This window comes from Aythya ferina (genome assembly GCF_964211825.1).
Source record: "Aythya ferina genome assembly, chromosome: 12".
NCBI lineage: Eukaryota > Metazoa > Chordata > Aves > Anseriformes > Anatidae > Aythya > Aythya ferina.
The window spans coordinates 8572648-8588652 of NC_140308.1; the positions used below are offsets into that span (position 1 = coordinate 8572648).

At 36.6% G+C, this 16005-nt stretch overlaps 1 long non-coding RNA gene across 6 annotated transcripts in view; it reads left to right on the plus strand.

Annotated features, from left to right (window-relative positions):
- The window catches only part of LOC311443514, a 118223-nt gene that overhangs the window by 41254 nt on the left and 60964 nt on the right, over nt 1-16005 (plus strand). For 4 of the 6 annotated variants that reach the window (XR_014697298.1, XR_014697299.1, XR_014697300.1 and 1 more), the window contains 5 exons: nt 704-798; nt 4094-4252; nt 4999-5266; nt 11592-11710; nt 12974-13035. This is a non-coding gene — a long non-coding RNA (uncharacterized lncRNA). Of the gene's footprint in view, nt 1-703; nt 799-4093; nt 4253-4833; nt 5267-11591; nt 11711-12973; nt 13036-16005 lie in introns of all 6 variants that reach the window. The other 2 variants (XR_014697297.1, XR_014697301.1) reach the window with 2 other exon arrangements.

Sequence of the window (16005 nt, forward strand, 5' to 3'; positions counted from 1 at the left end):
CTTAACTCCTTGGTAGTTCAGATGCTACGTTAGATAAATAGAGGATGAGCTCACCAAGAATCTAGATATACAGAGCATATGTTAATAAAATCTATCATGAAATTCTGCCAAATGTAATTTGGGTGTATTAGAAAGACTACTGAAATTGTAGGACAATGCCAAGCCTAAGGGTTCTTACCTGCCAAAGATTGTATGGGAGGAGGCATTCATCACTGTTGCTTAACTGACCAATGAGAAGGTTGAAAATTGTGGTCAAAAGCTGTCTAAAAATGTTTAGATATATAACATAAAACACAATTCTGCATGCTTGAAACATGTACAAAAAATAAGTAAAATAATAAAAGAAATATAACAGCTTGTAAAGCTATATAATACAGCTTAACACAGATGGCAAAAATCATCTTAAGACAGAAAGAATTCTTAAGGTATTTGTGTTTGCACTTGAGACTATCTGTGAAAAGAGCTAAAAAGTTTACCTGATGAGGTCTTTCTATACATCTCAAGATTAGACACAGAAATTAGACTACCATTAAAATCCTTATGAAGTACGTGAATCTCTAAAGCCCAATTTGGTAAAACCTTGATTTCTTTCTAATGATTCTTATATTAAATGACACAGCCACTGCTTGCCAGGGATCAGTATGAGGAAATGACATTTATTTTTCTGTTGACATAATGAGGATTTGTTTGATCTCTTCTCCAGACATATGACTACTGGACTTGCACGTGAAGTCTTCAAAGAGATTACTCTTAAAAATAAAGGCAGGAGATCATAGGCCAAGTATTTTGAAAATCCAGGTGAGTGACTAGGTATCTGAGGGTAAAAGTAAAAAAGCATAGTTTCAGGCATTTATTCTCACAACAGCTATGTCCTGCACTGAGATTTTTTTGGGTTTTGTTTTCTGTAAGTCTGTGTTTTCTAATATTGATCAACAAGTAGATTCCTGTTTTATCCTGTTTGAATTCAGAAGGGTCATACGTAGGGTAAAATTAAGATACCACTACCTGCTTATCCTTTTAATGTGTTTAAAGTATCCATATGTAAAAAGCAAAACTCTCCTCTATGTACTGACAATACATTTAGGTTAATGTATTCACATCTTAACTTGTAGCCAGATTGGCTGTTTTAAATGATTAAATGTTAAATCTGATATTTACTCTTGGACTGTGCAAAAGTCAAAGGGAACAATTTGTCAGCTCATTCCTATTTTGCTTCTGAAGCCAGTTAACTAATCAGTCTAACAGAACAAGAAGTAAGATAAATGTAGGCCATTCTGTTATGTAGAAAAGTGTACATGAAGATAAATTTTTCACATTTTGCTTCATTTCATCTGCAGTTATCACTGTCATAATTGCTTCTGAACGCTCAAGGTGCTCTTCATATTGCTTCTATGATATGAATGGTTTAAGCTATTTTGGTAGTCTAGTATCTTGCACCACTAAAATTGTCTTTATTCTTTATTTCTGTATTGTATTTTAGTAAAAAAATCCTCAGCCTTTTTACAGCAAAATGAATTTCCTAAACAAACAATAAAGGGTCAAGAGATATGCAAACTAACAGCTTCTGCTGCAAACAAGCTGGCATAAAAGAAATCCTGGGCAAATAAAATCTTGCTACCATTGGTAATATAGTTCCCATTACTTTGTATCAAATAATAATAGTATTAAAAAGTGATAATCTAGGTTCAAACAGCTTGCAGTAATTTCTTTTCCTGCCATGGTTTCTGTTGATAAAGAACTGTTGACTGAGTAACAGTCATCCCCTTTGCTTCGTTGAAAATGTGCAAGAGGGCTGCCATCATTTCTGGTTTGTGAAAGTAATCAGGTATTTCTCATTGCAACTTCATGAACTAAATCATTATATGAAATACTCTCAAAACTATAAACTACTGTATTAAGAATATGAAGAATATGTCCCATTATTTTAAAAATGGAGTAAAGAAAAGTCAGTGTAAAATAGGATCTTGACTGTTTTCATATTGCTGCATCATAGTACATGTCTTTATTGAGAACTCTTCAAAGCTTAAGGAAAATGCCAGGACTTTAAAAAGTCTTCCTCTCTGTTAACACAGTGTGTTTTTCTGACTGAATTAATTATAATGGCATAGTTAGCCACATACGTAGAATTCTCATCAGGGTTTGTAATCTGATTCTATGCAGTGTGATTTTATGATGGATAAGCATCTGAACAAATAAGAAGACCCAAGGTAGCTATATTAAAAATGCTGTAAAAGGTGTATTAGTTTTCTCAGCTAGATTTCTGCAGTGGCAGACTGAGAGATTCTTAAATAGGCACATTCATTTTGGCACCCTGTGCACTTTAAAAGGAATCTGATTATTAAAAAAAAAAAAAAAAATCCATTTTATGCCAAAGTAGTACAGGAGTGGGACTGGATTTCTTTCTTTTACAATTTGTCAGAAATTTATTGCATTGAATTTTCAGGTAGGCCAGCTGCTGTAAAAAACATAGCTGAACAATAAGCTCAGAAAGGTAAATGCATATATGATATTCTTAAAATACTACTGCAAACTGGGTTTAGTTCAGAATTTCCAAACCCACGTCATTTTAGGTTTTTAAGGCCCTGCAGGCCTTTTTAAAAATCCCTATGAGTTTAAACCAATATATTCTGCTGGCAGTAGAGTTCATGCTATTAGCCAAAAATGTGTCGGTCATCAAATATTTTATAGCCACATAATGAATTTCATTAATCATTTATTTTAAATATAAGATTTTTTTCTTAAATAAAAAATTCAGTTCAATTACCAAGTTTCATTCCTTCTTTCATACAGTGAATTTCAGCTTTCTCTCAAGTGTTATCTTTTTCCAGGTCCAACTTGGATTCTGCCATTGCATCCTTTCTACTTCTATAGTTACAATATCCAGTCAAGTCATAAAAGTATTCTTCTGGAAATTTTGACATGATAGGGAGAGTAATTTTTATGGAAAATATTCCGTGATTTACAGTTGTTACTCCTGGGCATTCACATTCTCTACTACATTACTGCAAGTATCTCCAGAGACGTCTGATGGAAGGTCATTATTGATGAAGTATTCATGGAGTCCAGATACCAGAAACTGGTCTAGTGAATTGTCATTTGTTGCCCAAGTTTGATAAACATCATAATGTATGTGAATGCACAGAGACTGAGCTAACTCTTCCATACCACACTGCTTTGTCCACGAAAAGAACTGTTACAGTAATTGTGGTATATACGTATGTAATACTTCTAAGAAAATGAAAAAATATATTTTAAAAATATATTTAATGTATATTTTATATTTATATATATTTATATTTATATATAATATATTTTATATTTAAGGGGGGGGGGGGGCGGGGAGGGAGGGAATTTGCTTTATTTAGAAGTAGCAAGGTGCAGGCCAATACGGCCTGCTTTTCATTTCCCAGGAAATATGTTCCTTTTCAAATAAGTTACATTTCTCTTTTGTGTCCTTTAGCCTACCCCAAGTGGCTTGCAGTATTTATCAACTTTAATCAACATGACTGACAGGAAATCTGATAATAGAGAATAGCTGTCTCCGCTGCTGGGGCAAAATCTTTTGAAATGTCAGTAGTGAATACACTGTATTTACATTTCTTTGGGACTTTCACTCTTAAAAGATTTTCATCTTTTACACCAGAGGGATGAAAGTAAAGGTTATTTAACTATACATCAGAAATTTTATCTGATGACAGTGTGACAAAATATTCCTGCTTTCAGAAGTGCAGAATGCATGCCTCTCATCTCTAGTGTTGTTTCAGTGGTGCAGCAAGTTCATAACTACCATAATAATATCCCAAGCTGTTCATCATCCAATTAATGCCGGTCCTGGAACTTTTTTTTTTTTTTTTTTTTTTTTGGAAAACATTTGGCAAGAATATATTCCAACCTAGCAGATCCTATTTGGTTTCAGTCTGTGAAGTTTAAAGTTTCAGGGAACTGCAAGAATCAATGAATTCTCATTAGGTCCATAGCTAGCACAGTCAAACTGGCATTGTGGTTCCTCTCCTTCATGTCTTCTGCTCTGAGTGTGAGGGTGCTAAACTTAGGGTTCGTGGTTCAGCTAATTGTTGCAGTCACTCTGTTGTAGGAATCTCCTTTTCCTGTGCACTGCCCCAAGGCAGAGCTCTGGATGCACCCAATTTTATGCTTGACAGCACGTTCCACAACTGCTTGGACTGGGAAAGCTGAACTGCCAAATGCAAGAACTTCTGATTTCATCATGTTAAAGAAATGAGAAGAGTACCAAGTGAGTGTTCACCAAATAAGATCGATTTCTGTTATTTTCTACCTACATACATTTTCATTGAATTAAGCCTCCTGTTAGACATTAAGAAATACTACATTCACAGCTGTAATTGCACTAACAAGGTCTTAAAAAAAGAAGAGCCCTCATAAAGAAAAACTGAAACCAAGAGGAATAGCTGGAAGTAGATGGTTTCTCAGTGTGGGATTTCCTAATCTCTGTAGAAGTCCTGTTTGACAACTCCGTTATCATATAGAGCTGATTCCTTGTGGAATCATGTCATAATTCAGAAGCTGTTTTCATTTTAAACTACAAAATATAGTTCTTGTTCCTTGTGGCTACAATTTTTTAGGGTATCAATTAATGAATCTAAAAATTATTTTGGAAAAATTCTGTTAAAAGATTTTTAAAAAACCATGAAAGTTTACATTTTGATGTTGAAAATGCCCTTTAGAAAATAAAAAGTTGAGAATTTTCCACAATATTTCTCAAATGTAAAGTTCATTTTTTCTGACTTGCTTTGAGCTTCAAACTTGGTAACTTTTTTTTTTTTTTTTTTTTTTTTTTTTTTTTTTTTTTTTAAGAAAAATCACTTTAAATTTAACAGGAGAAGAATTAAGCTGCAGAGATTCCATCAAGGCAAACCCACTTTTATGAACATGGAACAGCTAGAAGAAACACCACAGTATACTTATGTCTCAGCAATAATGCATTTAGTTTTTCCCCTTTTCCTCTATCCAATATATTAGTTTCAGATGGATGTCCTATGCCCAGTACTATGCCCAGAAGCAAAGTTTCCAAGGCTGACACATTCATTCTGCTGCCAATCTGATCAGTGCCTGGAGAGGTCTGGCACAGGAGACATGAAGCATCCTTCAGGCGCTGCTGGGAATGTTCCACCAGGGCCATGAGATGGTTGAGAGCTGGCCGTGGGTGCAGGGGACCTGCATGGAGGGACCCCCAGTCATCTGGTGAGTGATGGCTACTGTGAGAGCTCAGGCTGTAGTGGAAACCAAGGTAAGGAATACGCTTTCATCAAAAGCACTTCTCCAGGTTTGTTGTGACAAATGCCTCTGTAACTTTTTAGTATCACGAGTCTGTCTCTTACTTCCTTATATACCCTAATACCTTCACTTTCTTTAAGATAAACTGCATCACTTCAGCAGTTATGTGAAAAGCCCCCCACCTCCAGGTTCTGCTCTGCCTCTTAAAATTGATTGAGCTGCTTATGGAGAGAAACCAGGCCCTTGCACATGAAGTAATAAGAGATGATTCATTAGGGAAATTAAATGAACATGGATTTGCAGCTTGGCAAGAAAAGGCTGTGGCCCCCTCAGCTGCTCTGCGTGAAGCAATCTGGAGTCTTGTGGTGGAGCAGAATTGCTGCCCAGGTTTTGTAAACCAGCAACAAGATTTAACTTCTCCAGAGCTTCTGCACATAGCCAACTCTATTCTGTTTAGTTTATACCAGTGCTTCCATTTTCCACCTCAGCATGCATGTTGTTCAAAAGAAAAAAAGAAGAAAAAAAATGCATATAAGGATGTAATTTTCAAGAATCTTTTTATTATTAAGCAGGCTGTGCACTGACAGCATTCAAACTAGAGCATTCAGGTATGCTGCGATCATTGCATTTTCATGTGTCACTCATACCTCTGAAAGCTCCCACCATCTAGAAGTACCAGTACTCCAAAATAAGCTCCTTGATGACCTCCATATGATAAAAGGCAGAAGGGGGCTGTTACTATAATATAGAAAATTGGAAGCAAAGAGGCAGGCCCTTGCTGATACCTACATGAATGTGTAACCTGTGCTGCTGCTGAATCGTGTTTTACTGATAACCCAGGGATTAGACACACGACAATCCAGTAAATATGGAATGCTGCCAAGTTGCTAGAGTGAGTTATCTAACTGAAGTTGTATGCGCTTTCTCACTGTACAGTCAAAACTGCTCATGTTTGCAGCCCTGATACCTTTCTTTTAGTCCTGCAGCCTGTATAAGTGCATGCAGCATGGATTTATATGTAATAGCTTTTAAGATATCCTTTATTTAATTGGGGTTGTTTGCATTGTGAAAGTAATGGACCTAGTGAGGACCCAGGTAGCAGGAGTCAAAGGCAGAGGCTGTCCCCTTGCTCCAGCCTGGCAGGGAAGAGGCATGTCTGCCATGCACCAAGCAGCGCAGCAGCAAGCCACCTTGGGCTTCCCTGCTGTGCCCAAAAGAAAGTGCTGGCTGTGCTTTCTGGTGTGGACAACATCCTTCTGCAGTGCTGCCAGTGCATGGTGGGGACACAGCTGGGTCTGTGTGTCACCTGTGCATCACACTGGTTCTCACCAGGACTAACAAACTGGGGGTAAACTCCCCTTAGAACCAAACTTTGGTGTCAAGAATAATCCTTATTAGAGTGCTCCTCCATTTTGCTTGTCTGACGTGCAGGTGCACAGGAAAGCTCATAAACAAGCCAGTGTGTGTTGACTGATTGGAAGTTTCTGTGCTGAAAAGGCTGTGTAGCCCAATGCATGGTTTGTTCTTACAAACAGACTATGCAAATTAAAGGAAATCTCTAAGGCCTGTATGTTTCCAGATTATGAGTAGTACAGGGATCTCTCACAAGGAATCTAACACACACACACACAAAATGGAGAATGAAGGAAATTGGCTGGTGAGGTAATTGAGCACACAGGAAGACATCCCATGGCAGCAGAGTGCTGCTTATTGGTGATTGTGACTATCAAGACACTCAGCAGAGTACACCAAATGGAAGAAGTAAGGCTTAAAAATTCTTTGTGGAAACTGCAAGTCTGATCCTTTACAGGTATCAGCTCACAGAGAAAGGCATATTATTGCTTTCAGTGGTAACTCCCACATTAGAAGGCAGAATTAAGAACATCGATGCAGAAAAGAGACTATTCTGATCTGAATAATAAAAAATCAAGTTAGTTTGAAACAAGTGTTTTGATGTATTTTGAGAGGTGCACTGGAAATATATTTACTTAACATAGATTGCATATTTGGAAGTACCAGAGAAATTCACAAAGATTGTGCTGAAACATGTCACAATGAGGCAAATGACAGCATCTTTTCACCGACTCACTACGTATCACCTAGGGAAGAATGTTTTATTTAAGTAGCAGCAATCCAGGGGATGCTGATGACCGAAAAAAAAAAAAAAAAGAAAAGAAAAATGTACTGAGGAAGCAGGAGACAAAAAAAAAAAAGTTAACAAATGTGCTTGAAGGATGAAGATTACAAAGACTGTGCTTCTGCATATGTTAACCATGTCTGCTTAGCAAAAAGAATCCTCTGAACTCTTCTCCCAGGAGGTTAAGTGATGTGCCCAGGCCAAAAGGCACCCCACGTATGGCTTAAGATACTGCTTTCTGTGACTGCTGGCTTCCAGCTTCCTCCTGGAGAATGCCCGTATATGTTCAGGTGATGAAAGAGAGAGCAATCTGGTGCTTATTTTAAAATAGATTTTAGAAGTGTTTAGTCTGCAAATACAGCAAGCATTCTCTTACAGAAAGTCATATGAGGTCCCTAGGAAGTATTTTTGATTGAAGGAGCAAATCTTATAAATAAAAAATAGTTCAGGAAGGAGTTAAAAGGAATGTCAGAAAGCACAGCATTAGGGCCAGTTTTGTTTACTTTATAATTTACTGACCTAAATTTGCCAATGACATAGAAATGGAGACGGAGGATAAAGTAAATACAGAGGAACAGAGCAAATAAATTCAAAATGATCTGGATAGATTCAGCTTAGAGGCTGGATAAGTAGCTTATTCAGCTCAGTTGTACAGAAGTGTGAAGTAATAAGATTAAGAACTAAAAATAATCAAAGAGGATAGAAAAGAGAAAATACAACAAACATCGCAATCCCAGAAGCAGAGCAGAGGAAATCCTTTTCCCTGTTTACGAGGGAGAAGCCGTACCTTGGGGCCATGCAGCCCCACGCAGCAGGAACACCTGCAGCGCTGCACGCCGCGGGGCTGGTGGTTGGGGAGCATTGGGGCCATGGGCAGGGCTGGGCTCAGAGGGGAAACAAGTGCACGGGGAGCAGATTTCTTGCATTTGGTTGCTTCATATGTATATGGCAATAATACCAGTCGGTGGGCTGGGGCTCACCAGGAGGCACACTTGGAACAGCTCTGGCAGTTCCTGCCCCAGATTGCTTTCTGTTGTTGTAGTGGTTTTATTCTCTTTCAGTTCAAATTTCTGGTGTGTTTTTTATCTCCACTCTGTATTTTGGTGCCCAGAACACTATAGTCAGTGTAGTCCCAGCCAAAGCTTACGAGCTTGGTATTAACCAGATTTGTGGTAATTGACCATGTCGCCTTAGAAAATAAATAATAATGATAATGATAATAATAATAATAATATCTTATTATTAAAATTAAAACTTGAGAACAACGCTGAACAAATTTATTTTTAAATTCAGACAACTTGACTTTATCATCATATAGTTAGGAATTTAAAACAATACAACTATAAATAGTTTCTACTCAAGGACAGCACAATGTTAGACATCTTTTCCTAAATCACAAATGATCCTCGACCAAATAATTAAAGACACCATTCTTCTATTCAAAACCACTACTTTTTCTTTAGGAGAAACGGATATTGGTTCTTTTATTGTTTTGGAGAAATTATACTGAGTATTCTCTGTCTAAAGCAGCAAAACAACTCCATAATTGGATTTGTTCAGAGTAATGATAACAAGATTTAAAACACAGTTTCAACACAGGGAAACTTAGTGTAAAAAGACTATTCTATGTTTTCAGCTGTCAACTAAAAGTATATTGAATTTTGCAGATCAAATTCAAATAAAAGTGTTGAGATTAAAAGTGATAAAGCAGCAACAGTGAGATCAGAATCCCTCCAAAAATTAGATTAAATCCTCCTCAGGACCATAAAAAACTTATTATCTTGACATGACTAGATCAATCATTGCAAGACAATTATCTTAACAAGTTGCTCTGATACAGGAATTTCAGACTATATTTTTTCTTCTACTTGGTATGAAAATAGACAGTGTATGGTCCTGGCATTCCTGAGCAGAAACTGAGACAGACATGTCTTGGCTCTCCTGGTGACAAGCAAGCCATAAAGTCTATCTGTAAACATCAATAAAGTCCTCCTTTAAGCAACAAAAGCTTACATTATATTGAACTGTGAAATAAAACAGCATTAAATCTTGTCATTATATAGTTTATTGACTTTAGTATCAACTTAACACTGTTTTTACCTCCTCACTTCTTTAAATCCAAAGTTGTTCTTATGGCAAAAGTACTTTGTTGTGCTTCTGCTATACCTATTATCAGAAAGCTTCTGTGTCTTATCTGGAAGTTCATGCTCATACCATACCTCTAAGGATGACCAGTACTGTACATGTAGAACTGAAAAATGATGTGAGATTGATCACAAAATAAATCGGAGCCAGAGCTAACAAGAGGGGTTCCCAAACTTTTTAGCCTTGCTACTACTGGTAGAAACAGGACATCAGACTGGCCAAGAATATCCATACTCAAAGAGTAAATGCTCACTGCTGATTGAATGGATTTTTTGAGCTTATAAGGACCTAATTGTTCCATATTTTTAATTTGGAAATTCATTTGCTTACATAATTTTATTGTCTCTACTAGATTGTGAAGTGTATTTTCTCCACATTTCATTACTGTGCAATAGTTCTGTGAGCATCTGTTGCTCCTTTGGGGTGGAACTGACCTGGCCTTGAATTAAAAAGTGGCTCACTGCCTATACATGTAGGTTTAATTCCAAGGCAAATCAATGGGGTTCTGTGTTGAAGAAAGGGACAAACATGAGCTTTTGTTTCAGATCTCAAAATACCCTTGGTGCAATCTTAAAAGGTGAGTGCTTCAAATTCTTTCCAAATAAAATCATTTGTATTTTGCACCTTATGAAAGGGATATTAAATCAAGATATTTTTTTCCTTTTTTTTTTTTTTTTTTCTTTTTTGGTTTGTTTTATAAATTATTTCCTAGTGAATGCACTTCCAGTGCTGAGAGCATCTTAAAAATGATGTTGTAGTATGAAACCAGTACAGATGATGTTTGTAAGTACTTCTTATAATATAGAAGCTAATTATGACTCTAAGTGAATAAAACTATCCCTTTGCACAATAAATTAGTTACCTATAGGATAACACTAAGGCAAAGAAGCAATTTCATTACAGCTACAGCATAATACAAATGAAGCCCAGGTAGTTTTTAATGAAAACATTTTTTTTATCAAATATCATATAATTTGGGATACTGTCATATGTAATTAAGATGTTTTCATCTGAGAGACTTCATAATATGAAGTTATACAGTCCTAAAAAATTGGATTTTAGTTAATTTGAACTACTTAACAATGGTGGTACAAGAAGCAATTCTGAAATAAATGGTTTCATAGACCCATGAAGGACAGCCTGTATCAGATAGCCTTACATAAATAATAAGTATAACATTCCATACTGGTTTAATTCCCACACAGTTTTTCAAGTTTTATTAACCCAGACAACTCATAATAATTATGATAAACAGACATTGTCGTCAGAAATCAGCAGAAATTTGATAAGATTAAGTACAGTGCAATACATCTTCCTTGCTCACAGAGTCTGTATTATAAATTACTCCTAGGCTTCAGAATGAGCCACTGTATAATTGAGCAAACCAGATCAATTTTTAAGGATGCTTATTTAAATGCAAAACAGACTTTTTGAGAATGGTAAACTTGATTAAAATCCCTCTTTAAGTGCAAATCACAAACAACAATATCTAGTACTCACAGGCCATAAGCATCCTATTAATAATACAATTTATTGTTCAGATATAATTGTAAGGTCTTAACGACATGGCAGCTGTAATCTACTTTAAAAATTAGAAACGATGAACTCCAGTCTTCTAATGTGGCTGAAACACACAAAACAACTGAGTAACTTGCATTTGGTTACTGAAATACATTGCAGCAGATTAAATAATCAGGCTTTGGGTGTTTGTCACACATCATTTTCTCCACCTTTATTGTGTTGTTCCATAAATTATACTTCCTCTGCTATTGCGTAGATATTGAAACCAGATCCAGAAAAGACTGAACTGGAATTTAGCTATGTCAGCCCTTAATACTTTTAATATTGGTTTAAAGTAGGAGGGAGGGCAATTTTTGTTTATTTTTTTTATAAGTACAGTCGTGCTTTTGCACAGCAAGAGCATTACAGACTTGAGAAGTGTGGACACATATAATTGGATATAAATAGGACAATGCCTATCCCATCTTTTAAACAACACTGAATTAAAAAGATAAAAAATAAAAAAGCATCCACAATCTGTTTTCTTTTATCACAGTACCAAACCCCACCAAACACAAGTTTCTGCTCAGAAAACTTTCCACCAAAACCTGGGGGTGAAGGAAGAGACATTTGGATCTTTGGAAAAATATTAAACTTCAGTGAGAAATAAGCACTGTAAGTGGAACATTTATTTCTTGAATAACGTCTGTTGCTGCAATGTTAATAACCCTTTTTATGACTGATAAACTGCTTATTAGCAGTTCTGTGGTTGTGTAGCTGAATCATGAAAGAATGAGCTTTGAGTTAAACATTTTAATGTAGCTTACATTTCTGCACATGTAAAATTAGGTTTGAGAGTTGACGTTTTCACTCAGAGTTCATTTAGTCTGCACGCAAAATAGGACTGTGTGTTTTAAATGTTTCTGTGGTTCTAGAGTCTGTTTTACCAAAAGTAAATGTATTTCAAGAAATAGGACTGAGCCCAACTCACTGTGCTCTGTGACAGACGTCCAGCTGCAGCAGCTCCCAGCTCCATACCAGGCTGCTGCGGTGTGTGCCTAGTGCTGCTGCAGGGCTGGCTGCAGGCTGGCATGTGCCGTTCCGCTCCTTCCCTGCGAAGGAGGCTGACCCAGCTCTAGCAAAAATAGAAAATCAGGCGTTGGCTGTTCAGAGAAAGTAGATTGACAAATTCTGTCTGCAGCTCTGTTATGGGATTGCTAACCTTGCCTAGGGGATGGGACATTGTGAGGAATGGGTAATAATTTAGTAAATATTAGTAACTATTTAGCCTTGTGGTTAAATGATCTTAAATCACTGTACTTGAGCACACAAAATCTTTTCTTTTGTTCTGGAAACACAGCCTTTGACTTACATCCCCCTATTCCTCACTGTCTCTGGCAGCTCCCCTTGCCACATGTCCTGTTTTATTCTGTGTAGCAATGGATGACAATGGTGGCAATTGGTCATTTATTAGCTTTATTAGTAAAGGTTACGTATACAAATTGTGGGTCAAACACTGCTGAAGAGGCAAGAGTCTACATTTTAAAACACAAGTCATTAAGCTCTCTGCTTCATATTTTGCTTCCACAGTCCATGTATTTTCATATATTAAAGCTGATCACTGCAAAGAAATGTTGGGTAGCTCAGTTATTAATCGGTAAATCAATTCTATCCACATCACAATGTTGCTGCATCACCAGGAATCCTGTCGAGTGTCTCCCTGGAAATGCATGTCTCTGAAAATGCTCTAAATGGCATGCTGATTCCTATCTTAGAGAAATGGGAATCGGAGAGTGCTATCATGCAGTAGCATTCCTCAAAAGCCTGTCATACGAGGCTATCTAGTTGTCCATGTTTTTCTAAGTATGATGTGTCTGTATGTATGCATGTGCACATACAATACACACTATTTTCTGTGTTTTTGTCGATGTTCTTCAGAGTACGTGTTCACCCTGAAGGAAAGGCTGCCATTTGAAAATGCTCTGAAGAATCATTTTGCTGTAAGTGTTTGCTGAATCAATGAATCATTTTGTTTTACAGTAGCACCTAAAATGTGTTTGGCAACATCCAATAAATCCTGGTGTTTGCAGTCTAGAAATAAAAGGAGAGAAGCAGAATAAAATGTCACCTATATTTCAATGTTCTTAGGTTAGCTATAGTGGAAAGAAACTTAGAGGAACAGAAAGTTAACCAATTTCATGCAGCTGGCTCAGTGTACCAAGAACTTACACAAAATTAAAAATAAAAAGAGGGGAGCTGGTAGCAGACCTGTTTTTGAAATTAGAAGAGGCAGATAATGTAAGTAGCAAGGTGAAAATTTATGAAAAGAGCAAAGGAAAGAACTGTAATTTTGGCTTTGATAAGGTAGAATGGAGATATATAGCAGCTGGAGTGACACACTCAAGATAATGTGAAATTTAGCAACCATGTTTCTTCTAGGAGACAAAGATTAATGCAAGTATGCTGGAAAGGGTAGAGAAAGTAAAATTAAAGCATTCAATATATGAGATCCCTGATGAAAGATTTTGGTTAAAAGTACATTAAAAGTAAATTTAATTTCATGCAGATCATAGGATTGCTTTCTAATTTAGAAAGTAACAGCATTGCATACTCAAGTGTATAGTCCACTTCTCTAAGACTGTAAGCTGTTATTAACAGAACAAGTAATTAAATATTTAGATTAGTGCCAGACAGGGATTACAACAGGAAACTTAAAACTAGGACTAGTTTTGACAGTTAAGTGAAAGTTTATTCATCTTTCAGTGAACTTGAGTATGACATCAGATTCTAATATGGTTGGTCTCATGCAAGGTTCAAGGTGTAAACCAAAGTAAGTAATAATATCACTCAACGTACTAAAATGCAATGAAAGTTTGCACCAGGCCATGAAACCACAGAGAAAAGCAAAGCCAGAAAATTCTTCCTTATATGCTTGCAGATAATTTCTAGTGTATGTGTGTTTTATATAACAAATACTTTATTCTGACTCTCACTAACATGATTATCTATCATAGTTTATATTAACCCAGACTTGCCAAGGAATTTTTGGCTATGGTTGCTTAGGATGTTACATTTTTGATTTTAACCTGTTTACTTTAAAATGTCCTTTAAACCATTCACAATATGCAAAATGTGAATATTAAAATATAATGTAAAGAAAAAAATTCTTTCACTAGTTTAGTGAGAAATACTCATTCCAAAAACTTGTTCTTAACTTGTTCCAGAGCAAAAATAAATATATTTTTGCATTTTTTGATGAATCCAATTTTGAAGGAAATGCAACATCAAAAGCTATTTGTAGGTAATATTCCCCATTAAGCTTCTTCTAAGGACAGAGACACGAAAATTCAAAATTAATGCTGAAAAAAGTGTAAAGAAAGAATGAGATGTCAGATTTAATTTAGATTTTCAGGCTATTCTTTGAATTGCAACTCTAATGTAATAGCTCGCATATGAATATATGGCATATATTTCATTCCTTTTGTAATGTTCCATTACAGCACGTAGTTAATTCAGTTATAAAATTCTCTAAGAATCGCATATACATATATTTAGTATTGGTTAAGTATATACTGAGTTTACATAGGTTTACAAATTACAGGTTTAAATGCATTTTTTAGTATATGATTGATATGTATTAGCTATTCCTTTTGATGATTTATAAGCATAACTTTAAAGAGGGTATTTGCCTAGTGCACAGTATATTAAATAACAGGTTATGTAAAGTAAATATTTAGGTTTACTAATTTAAAGCAGTGTGGTTTTGCTCCATATATTTTTATTCTAAAAGTACTGTTAAAATTAGAAGGATTATGTACTCCATTCTCACTGTTTAATAGTTCACAAGTAGTAGATTGAATATTACCATGTATGAGAGAGATTGCAGACCTCTTTTATTGATCTGCTCTCAAAACACACATTGAACGAGTGTGACACAATGAAACAGATCCATTCTCTTCCTGTGTTAGGCAGGGACATGACTTTACGAGATCCTTTTCTACCTTGCCAGCACATGGGATGGAGATACCTCTAGAAATGAAACCTGCTTTAACACACAATTCTAAATTTTGCTTAGGAGAAATATTGGCCATTTGGACAGCATATGAAATATAGGCTTTGTGGATGTGATGGCTCTTCTTCACACCTGGCATGTGATTATCACTGCAGACAAACATACCTTAACTGGTGAAAGCATTCTAGGGCTTACAGGTGGACATGAGTATCAGTCTGACTGGCGGAGCACCCAAACCCTGAATCTGCACTCTTAGGTAAAGAATCGTGGTTCCTGAGGAAGACTCCATTTTTGGTAGGCAGTGTTCATTCACTGCTGGGGTTTCGCTTGCTGGGTTGGTGGCCATGCACTCTACAGACAGTGCTCTGGCAAGTCTCTCCTCCATGCTGGGAGCAGGCGGCATCTGGGCACGAAGGATGTCAGTGCTGCATGGCCCTGTCCCCACATTGCTGGTCCCACCCCACCAGGTCCAGCTCAAGCATCCCCACAGGGTGGCCATCCTGGGGGGGGGGGTCACCAGAGAGTGTACTCAGCCCCAGTCTTGCTTATCTCAATAACCATGCTCTTTGTTGTGGCTTTTTTAGGTTAATAAAAATGAGAATAAAATACAAACTGCCATTTAGAAGAGGGTTCTTGCTGAGTGTCACATCGCCATTTATAAGAACTGAGGCTTTCTCGTCATACTGTTGACAACTGTGAGGCTTGCTGTGGATGATAAAATTTCTAACACTTAATTTGGCTTTAAAGGAAAAAGTTGAGGCCTCATTAAATCATATGGAAAATATAAAAGAAAAACTGAAGGGAGAAGAAAGGCCAGTGACATGGAAATGTGATATCCACAAAAAAGTGCCTAATTACAAGCAGGTTACCCATAGAAATGGCCAAGCTAGACAACTACATATTGTTGGGGTTGTCTGGGGGCTATGCTGGCAACAACTATGTTTGAAGAAGGGCAGTA